Genomic DNA, 11,005 nt, shown 5'->3' with positions numbered 1-11,005 from the left:
ATAATATATGGATAATCTGGCCAAGATCATTCATTATTATTATATAAGTGTAATCTACCATGCTGAACATGATATGAGTGTTATGTTGAAATCAGATGGATTTTGATTGCAAGCAGTGTGTGCGTTGTGAACCCACCTATGTAGGTGCTCATCTCAATCTGAATGCGTTCTCTACAGACACATGCCTAATCTATTTGACCGACTGCATCAAACGTGAGGTGGACTCAGGCAAATACTGCGGCATGGTCATGTTGGACCTCTAAAAGGCATTTGACACTGTAAATCACTCCATACTGATGGATAAGTTGAAGGCCATCGGTTTTCAAAGTACATCAGTGGGCTGGTCTGAGATCCTATCTGGAGGGGAGAGAACAGGTGGTGGAGGTGAACGGAACCCTGTCCTCCCCCGTCCCAGTGAGCTGCAGCGTTCTTCAAGGAAGCATACTGTACCACTGCCTTTACTGTTCCTAGTGTACGTAAACGACATGCCATCAGCATGTGACTGCAATCTGTTCTTGTTCGCGGATGACTTGGCACGCCTGATCTCGGTCAAGGCCAGATTGCAGGTTGAGGAGGCCCTTAGCTCTGAACTCGGTAGAATCTGCACATGGCTCGCTGATAACAAAGTATCACTACACCTAGGCAAAACTGAATCCATTCTTTTTGGGTCCAGAATATGCCAATGCAATGCCAAAGACTTCACGGTCAAAGTGGGTGACAATGTCATCTCAAGGAAAGATGGGTTGTATCTTAGAGGGCAACGTCTCAAGTGAAAAAATGGCAACAAAAGAAATCAGAAAAGTCAACCAAAGAACACGTTTTCTATTCAGGATCTCCTCGGTGGTCAGTAGGAACACACTGAGGACACTAGCAGGAGCACTCATTCAATGTCATTTCGACTATGCATGCACCTCGTGGTACTTAAGCACCTCAAAGGCATTAAAAACAAAACTGCAGACCTCTCATAACAAACTGATCAGGTTACTAATAGGCCTTACACCCAGAACTCACCTAACCCCTGCTCATTATGCTAGGGTGGGATGGTAGAGGACAAAGTACAGAAACTTGCAATGGGCCTGGTCTTCAAGATACGCGAGACAACAGGGATACCCATGTACCTGTCAGACTACTTCAATAGTGTAAAAGACACACACAGGCACAACACCAGTAGGAGCCCCACTGATCTCACTGAACCCAGTTTCGGCACAAAAAATTGGTCAAATTCGTTCTGCTACAGTATGCCGCCAGAATGTGGAATGCCCTACCAACAGTCATACAAAAACATCACACCCCCCAGTGTGAGTAAGCGGTGCCTACTCTGTTTGATGAGTGTGTGCTGTCATTCAGGCGGTACTAATCTATTAGATGTGTGTGCTAGTATTGAGGCAATCTGGGAACCCATCGCCAAATAAAAAGGAAAAACAGCGCCCTCTACTGTTTTTTACTCTTTCACTTGGCTCTGGGCCGAGCTCAATGGAGCACCCGTGCGCAAGGAAACCGGGGTTTTGGTCTAACCCCAACTGTTTACTGTACATATCTTTAGTTTGTATTTCTACTGGTACATATGATGTTTTTGCATATTACTGTATATTATTGTTTGTTTTTAAATGTCTCTGAATACACAGGACCTTAATGGGAACAAGCCCTGGGCTTATTTGGTTTATCCTTATAGCATTCTTTTGTATAAATCTGTGCCACCGTGCTTTTTTCCCCCAAATTGTTAATTAAGAATTCAATCAATGAAAACAAAAAAAATTAAGGAAATGTTTGCACTGTCAGTGTGCTGGATTTAAGACCAGTTTAGGGCTGGTCTAAAATGCAATCACTTTTTGACTTTTGACTTGAGCACCCAGCAGCACTCTGGGGAAGATCTCTGACACGTCACGCTCTCTCTGTCTCACAACAACACATACGCATGAACAAATATACAGTACATATATCACGTGCACGTAATGCACATACGCGCTTATCCACAAAGAAAAACCTGGCCTTAGAATAACCTCAGCATGAGGCTAGAACCTCTACAGCCCCATGCAGCTCTACATGTTTATCAAAATGCTAATATGTGGCAGTGTGAGCGTGTGGGGTTGTTTCCTTCTAAACAGCATCAGCTTAATGGAAACGCCACTGAGACAGATGGCTTTAGTGCCGCTTAAGTCACCCGTCCATTAGACTCTCCAGCCTAGCCTCTAAAGCTAATTGGTGAATCAAATAATCAGAGTTAAGAGGCTCAGAGGAGACATCCACCTGTGTGGTGGATAATGTTCTATCCCACACTTACAACAACATTAATGCGCTGCGGTCTGATTCCTGACCCTTGGTCATTGTTCCGCATGCCGTTCATGCATTATCTGAGTTCATAGGAGCCCATGGGAACATGGGCGGCAGTTTACAGAACATGTCCAACTAAAGCCTGATTTACACATACAGCTTGTAGATATGAGCTTGTAGATCTGCTATTTTCACGTGAGACACTGGCACGCAAGCAAGCATAAATCAGGCTTAACATGTTTGCGGATCTGTCGAATAATTGTCAAAGGCCATTACGGTGCTTTTCATAGATATGTCTCATTCATTATGGAATTACCATTGTTGCCGACCATTGTGCAGCACCCATCCCATAAAGAAATAACAACATCCCCTTATGAGCAGTGTAGTGGTGAGCCTATTTAGTATGTCACGTCGTTGCAATGAGAATTTGTTTATTTACGGCAGGCTGAGTTTTGATTACTCAACATTTGACGGGAACAAATCCACAGCCAATTTTCCCCCGAACCATCAAGCGTGATAAAGACAACAGGGCTTTGATGGATTCTCTCGGGGAAGCGATCATGTCAGCCAGATATCAGAACACTCATTAAAAGACACAAACCGCTCCTTTTGAACACGTTTGATTAGATTTTTAAATTACTCATGTTCCTTGAAGAATTGCCCTCAGGGCACAGAACAACTTGAGACGTGTAAAATTAAAGTTGAATTCTGATTTCTTTCTCCACATGCAGCCTGGGTAAGTGGTGCATTTCCTCGTTGTTTGATTCTTTTTTTGGGGGGAAGTCAGTGGTATCCCTGTCGTATGCATAAATGTCTTATAATATTGAAGTGCCTCCAGTGAAGTGAAAGCAAAAGTAGCCAGTTAATGGGAGAATGATCCAGCACTGATGTATTGCAACCAAACAGCATATGAATCAGGCAGGGAAATAGAGAGTGAATTAGCATAGGGACAGATCTCCTCCCCCAGCCCTCTGCCAGTCTCCCATCATTTATTATGATGATCTATGGCTGCTCTTTATGCCCTGACTTGATATTTCAGACTCATGTGAGGTGTGGATCATTAGGGAAAGCTTTTACCATTAATAAGCAGACGTTGTTTACATGACTAATATTCTGAGAGGCAGTGAGGTTGAAGCGGTTAGAGGGAGGCATTCATCTTCTCCACACCAGCAAATATCAAGATGCTATTGATATTTACTGGGTTTAGGGGGGGGGTAGAGAGGTAGAGAGGCTAGAGAACTATATGGAAAAGAAATATAGGAAGGAAGGAAAGAAGGAAGGACCAAATGAGGGTACCTATTCCCTTTGATTAGGTATAAGAAGGAGGGAATACTAAGCATCAACATAAACACACAGAACATGGATTTGTGGTCACATAAGCCTGATGGGCATACTTAGTTGCGCGCCACAACGCGTTGCAGCGCGATGCTTTGTGAGCTTGTAGATCGGCTAGTTTCGTCGCTCAGTCTTTTGAGTCGTAACAGCACAAATCAATGTTTAGGATCTGAACAAAGGCCATGTATAAATGTCAACCTTAGTGCCCAAACAATCCTGTGTACTACTGTAGGTATGTATACGCCAGCAGTAATCTGGGCTGGGCTGTTTGCCCAGGGAGTTAGCCTTCGCTGTATGTCTTATCAGGCCAATTAATATCCAACCACTGGTAAACAGGTCACAGCCCTATCAGCCCACTCACAACAGGGTTGATAAGACAATCAGAGCAGAGCAAAGTTGACTCGTGGGACATTATCCGTGCACAAACACAAGTACACATCTACACATGACTCACTGTCTTGTCGTTCAAGATTCAAGAGATTTATTTGTCACGCAAGTATGTGTGTGAAATGTTTGTTTGGCATGCTCTGCCAGACTGTGCTAACAATATAAGAAAAAAACAAGGTACAATAAAACCTGTATAATATGATTTACAACTTAGCAGTACTACCTAATAAAGTGATTTTGTGTCAGTGTGTACAGCGTATAAAGTGTGCAAACCTTGTATGTGTGCAAAAAACAGTAGGCCTATCAATATACAAACAATTTGGAAAGGGATTATTACAAATTATCATGTATTATGTATTATTATTATTATTATAAGGGGATGTCAGAGTCAACAAGTTAGGACACACACACATACACGCACACACGCACACGCACACACACACACACACACACAAGCGCGGGCACACGCACGCACACACGCACGCACACACACACACACACACACACACACACACACACACACACACACACACACAGAGGCTATGCCATATGGCTCAAGTGCTCCAGGCACTAATTACATTTATGAAAGGTTAGCCACGACAGATGCATCACTTGACCTTTGGGAAACATCTTTTAATAACAAAGTGAGAGTGTAAGTAAACAGACCGCACCATTATCATGTGATGTCGGTGGCACGGGGGAGGTGAAGGCACTGCTAAATCATGTAGCACTTTGACAAAGCATCAGCCTCAAAATCAGCACCCTTTCTGACCTGCTTGTACACGCTAATGTCACAACAGTATGTGTCCAAACGGTGTCCCGATGTCACAACAAAATGTATCCTCAAACATGAGGCATGCAGCATCATATTCCAATCATTAACATTGCCCTGCACTTATCGGCTTTGTGGTGCTGCACAGAAATCACCTCTCCTGGCTAGACACTGCAGAGCACCTAGGGCTGGGCAATTAACCAGAAATATATCGAAACCGATATGACTTATAATCGAATAATCAAGAGGCAAGGTTTTGTTTTTAATACATTTTATTTATTATATCAAAGAATTGACATTAAGAAATCCAAATAGATTTGTTATGATAGACTAAACTGATTAGCCTGATTAACCACTTTGTTGGTTAATCACGACGCATCACAATGCGACGCTTGTAGATCTGCAATTTTCACTATACTGTATACGGTATATATGTATTTTTAAAATAATCATTTATTAATCGTAATTGATGCAGAAGTTTGAAATGATTGATTTGAAGCCATATCGCCCTGCCCAGCCCTAAGAGGGTCAGTGGTCAGGCAGGAGAGCAGAGGTCAGCGAAAATGCACAGTAAACATCCGGCTCCCACAAGAGACACACATGCAGACTCATCCTCTGTGCCTGCAAGACCTGTGTTAAATTGGAATTATGTCCCTGTGCGTGCTGCAACCAAATAGGGCATAGGGGAGAGAGGAGGAAGATGGGGAGTATAAGAGATGGGGGGTCAGACCTCAGGGGGTGAAGCGATGGCTGGAATGGGAGACTAAGAGACAGTTGCATTCCCCGGCCAATTGCTGGAATCAGTGATGAGTAATGGGAACGGGGACGCGTCCTGCCACCCTGTGGATTATTAAGATTACCAGAAGTCCCGCCTCTATGCCTCTGACCCAACCAGAAAAGGCGTGTGGCTTAACTTTTCATCCCTTTAGAGAATGATGTAATTAACAGGCTCTGTTGAGCAGCTCATTCTCGGCAGACAGGACGAGATTGGCCTGTTTTTTGGAGGAGGGTGTGTGTGTGTGTGTGTGTGTGTGTGTGTGTGTGTGTGTGTGTGTGTGTGTGCGTGTGTGCATGCTTGTTTGCGCGTGTGTGTGAGAGAGAGAGAGAGAGAGAGAGAGAGAGAGAGAGAGAGAGAGAGAGAGAGAGAGAGAGAGAGAGAGAGAGAGAGAGAGAGAGAGAGAGAGAGAGAGAGAGAGAGAGAGAGAGAGAGAGAGAGAGAGAGAGAGAGAGAGAGAGAATGAGAACCTCATCTGCCAAATATGTACAACATCCCTGGTGTACCCCAGGTTGTCCTTGAAAGCAACCTTGAGCATTCTTTATTTAAAAATACAAATAACAATGCTAACGTACCGGTGCGAATAAGGCCGATATGAATTTTTAGCAGGTAAAATATCAATATCTGGCCCTCAAACATTTTCAATAATTCCCCAGAGGAGCAGACAGCATTCATCAGGAGACCAGTGCTGTCAGAGAGCCATACAACACTTTGTGCCGTGTCCCCTGAAGTCATGTTTGAACCATGGTGTCTGCCTCTGTTATTCCTGTCCTCTCCTATGACTTTCACTTGTAGCATCACATGACTTTCACTTGTAGCATCACAACATAAGCTTGGACATGGGCAAAATGACACCCGCCGGGCATGTATGTTTAGAAACAAAGCGCACTTTAGTGACGCAGATCATAATTTATAAATTACAGTGCAGATTGCTCCAGCCAGACCTCATTAGAGAAACTGTCATCCCAAACGTGCTTTATGAGCTATAGGGAAAGAAAAACAGCATGTGGTTGGTAAGCTTACTAGTGGTGGTAACCAAGCAGCTACGGTAGATAAAGAATGATAACACTTTGAGAATATATTTAGCAATTTCTTGTTTTCGCACCATTTTGTTTTATTCTTGTGTGACCAATCCATTACTTTGAAGACAGTACAAACAGTATTAACTGTTGCATAAATGCCATAGAGCATTCTTTGTCATAATTAATAGTGCTTGGATTATTTCATCTGGTTAATTATTTATATCTGTTTAATTGAGGTTTTACATCATTTCTGTTGATATAAACATTGGGATGCCGTCTGCTATCACTCTCTTGCATTATGTATTCTAGAGGGAGAGACCTCTTGAGTAGTTGTTTATAATTCAGGCTGTAACTTCCATTTCAACAAGAATAGGAAAACAACATGCTTGCAGGGTACACATTAGTAGACTAGTAGATGCAATTGTATTGTGATGACCGACCGGTGGGTTTCTGATCTGAAGGAGTAGTCATGACAACGACTTTTTAACACTCTTTTATTCACAGCACCGTACCGGCTCCCAAAGCACCAAACCAGCTCAACTCTACAGCAAAAGGAGAGGGAATGTTCACAGCAGCTACCCGTGTCGCTCATGGTGGCTTAACCATTAAACACACATAACATCAATTATCTAGCATAAAGCAACATCACACATTAATCCACATAAAACTTAATGACCCAACAATAAAACAATAGGCCATGCAATGTGTGTGTGTGTGTGTGTGTGTGTGTGTGTGTGTGTGTGTGTGTGTGTGTGTGTGTGTGTGTGTGTGTGTGTGTGTGTGTGTGCGTGCGTGCGTGCGTGCGTGCGTGCGTGCGTGCGTGCGTGCGTGCGTGCGTGCGTGCGTGCGTCGAGGCATGCTGGGAAGTCTCTCCTAAGCCACTAACAGCCTACAGTATGTTTGTTTGCATATCATGATGCTGCCGAAGATGTTTTATTTGAGGATCACCCATCCAAAATCAATGGATTGAAACTGTGAAAATGCCATAAATTATTGAGTCTGTCAGTTAACAACAATAATATGAGAGAGTGCCAAGTATGTGAAGTGTGATTGTTACGTTTGATTGAATGCTTAACAGTACCTGTATAATTGGGCTGGACCATAGTCAGGATGGCAGTTGTGATAAGTCTTTGGTAATTACTAATGATATTTAGGTTGCACTGAGAAGGAATCATTACTTGTGTCGTTCATTAAGACTTTTAATACAATATGTGGGTTCATGTATTTATTGTATGTTTATTTATGCATATGTTCTAGATCTAGAAAACACCCCTTGACATGGTGCAGTCCAAGGCAAGCTCATTAGCTCAGATGGTTATAAAGGGCTACCAACCAGATGACAGCTGTGTAGGGAGAGCCAAACGCCACTATGCCAAGGGTGCCGTAGAGTGTGTCATTCTTGTCTTTGGTGATGAATAAATACACCTTGTTCCATTAAAGAAATGTAAAGGGTACTTTTTACCTATTTAAACTTAAACAGGTCGAAAATGACCCAAACACAATGGAAACATGGCATAAAACAGAAAAGGCACCAAACTATTACATAGGACCCTACTAGACTAAAGGGTCAAATTAATAACTATGTAAAATCAGGACATAGAAAAAGAAAGAATAACTAAGACAGGTTTTTAATTTTTTTTAAAGCATCAGTGGACTGTGGTGCTCTCAGGTGTTCGGGGAGGGCATTCCACAGACATGGGGCTGTTGAGCAGAAGGCCCAGTCACCTGATGTGGTCAGTGGTTTAAACTGCTATAGCACGGCAATACAGCTGAGAGAAAGCTCTGCAAGCGGTGAGCTGTCAATCACAGCGATGGGGTGGGGGACCCATGGGGTTTGCAAAATGGTTGGTGCAAAAGGCATACACACACTTTTGGCAGTATTATTATTAAGCTGTTAAGCCTAATTCATTATTATTATAGCTATGTTTAACAAAATAGGTAATAATCATGTTTCATTTGAATGAATTTCAAAGATGAAAATGACCATTAATTACCTGATATCAGAGTATTATGGCGTTGATACCTGAGCACAGATTTGCAGAGTGCATTTGCGAACACACTACCACTCTGTATTCAGAGCCATCATTAGACCCTAATATAGATGGACAATTCAGGCATCCTACTTCCAAACGTATTATGCTGCTGTGGCTTATAGTATAGTAGTTTTTTTGCATGAGGCAATTTTATTTACGGTGCAGTTTGCTTGCCCATGACAACTTGGGAAGTCAGTTCAGATTCAGATTCTGTCAACATATGCAATGACTGGTACACCAATATCAAGGTTATGGGTTCAACTTACAAGGAGCGCTCAAATAATACATAGTTGGTCTACTGTATGCAATTTTGGATTGAGTGTCTGTTACAAACATGAACAGTAGATTATGCAAAATTTCACCAGCATAACCCCCACCACCATTCACGCACGCGCACGCACACGCACGCACGCACGCACGCACGCACACGCACACGCACACACACACACACACACAAACACACTCACACACACACACGCAATATCGGGCCCCTCTGTGTAGCCTAAAGTATGGCCCCTTTCTGGCCCCTGGTCATGAGCCACCATCAGGAGCAGTAGTGTAACTTACAGTTACGGTGGGCCCCATTGCAGGCTATTATGATGCCCACCCGCCAGTCCACACAAGATACTAGTATGAGGCACAAATAGAGATTATGTGAGGCAATCTGGCAATCAGGGCAAAATAACAAAAGTGCACCCATGTGGACTTCACAAAACACATCTCTGCTGTCCGGCAGGAACCAGCTAACTCCAATATGTTCATTTTTCAGGAAATGAAAAAAACTAAACAAAAGTGGAGTTAGGAGATTTTGTTCATCATTGATAAGAACAGCTGAATGGACCTCCAAGCTCACAATGAGGTTGGAGGTCAAAAGGGGGTGGAGCCTGGAGTCAGCAAAACCAGCTAACTCCACCCCCCTTTTCTGGAGTTAGCTGGTTTATCCGAAAGTTTGAGGATCCAATGGAGTTATATAGCTACTTTTATCAGAAGCACTTTCTAATACTTTTCATTGGTTCAAAATTAGTTTTACCAACACACAGACGTAAAGGGTGTTCAATGGCACTGATTTGTGGAAAGAAATGCAAAAACGGAAAAATGGAGTTAGCTGGTTCCTGCCAGACAGCAACGATATGATAAAATACCTTATATTTCTGTCAGCGAACCAGTACGCATTTAAAACCGACAATAAATGTAGGACTTTACCTTCCTCACATAACGACACAATGGCAAATGAGCAGGTTACAGGCTCTACAGTAGGTACATGCTGTATGGCTCATATAAATGTGCACTGTGCACTGGAAGACACAGTCATGCATGTCACTCGTCATGCAAGAAAATGGAAATTATACATTCAATTTAATATTTTTTTTATAATTTGTTTGTTTATACATCTACTACACCACTGGTCGGGGGTGAGTACACAAAAATGGTTATCGGCATAATCCGTTAGTTCAGTCAGACAACTCTTGGATTAAATAAATCTATTGAGCATAAATATCCATAAGCATATTTGGCGTTAAGGCTCTGTCTCATTTCATTCATTCCCTGTAAGCATGAAAATATTTTAATAAATAATTGATCTGCCAAATAGATTACAGGGGCCAGGCCCACAACTGAAGGTGACATAGGTCCGGAAGCCACAGGGTCCCCTGGGCTCGTGAAAGCAGATCAGGTCACAGTGGCAACCACCACAGCGACCCCGAGACGAGAGGCGGCAACAACCCAACATCTCAACAACCCGGTGCAGGTCCGGGACAGGAAGGCAGCCGCCGTCTCCCGTCAGGACGAGGAAACTGTTGGAGGAAAACCCACGAGCCGCCTCCTCCCAGCACCGCAGATAAGGAGGGATGTCATCTCCAGCCGGAGGACATGACCTCCGGGACAGTCGGACACAGTAGCCTGAATGCCCTAGTAGGGCAGTGGCCGACGTCGGAATTGAAGCGTGCAGCCCGTCGGTACTGTGTCCAGCACAGAAGGGAACTCCACTCGTCCCTCCCAGTCTGCCCTTTGGGCCTGGGAGAAAGGGCCGACGTCGTCCGATGGTCGTCAGGCCGAGCGCCGGGGGCCGGCCCCCTAGCCTCAGGGGGGCCACGGCCACATCCAGCAGGGGGGCCCCTGTGTCGTTGGCGGCACTGCCCATGAGTGTCCATGGTCTGGCCTCCTTGGAAGGGCGGAAACGCCCCGTACCATAGTCCATTACTCGTGGGATGCCACAGTGAACTGGGGACAGGCGGGGACAAGCAGGTCATCACTGGCCGGCACTCCCCACTCGAGGCCAAGGGCCGTCGCCACCTTCTCCAAGAGGGCACGGATGGCGTATGGCGCGACAGCAGTTGGCACCAACCGATCCAACACTGCCAGCGCGGGAGTGGGCAAAAGACCCAGCCGTAGATGGTGCCGCCTTGAACAC

Source organism: Gymnoscopelus microlampas (assembly GCF_963454915.1).
Source record: "Gymnoscopelus microlampas genome assembly, chromosome: 1".
Taxonomy (NCBI): domain Eukaryota; kingdom Metazoa; phylum Chordata; class Actinopteri; order Myctophiformes; family Myctophidae; genus Gymnoscopelus; species Gymnoscopelus microlampas.
Note: the sequence above shows the minus strand (reverse complement) of the source record.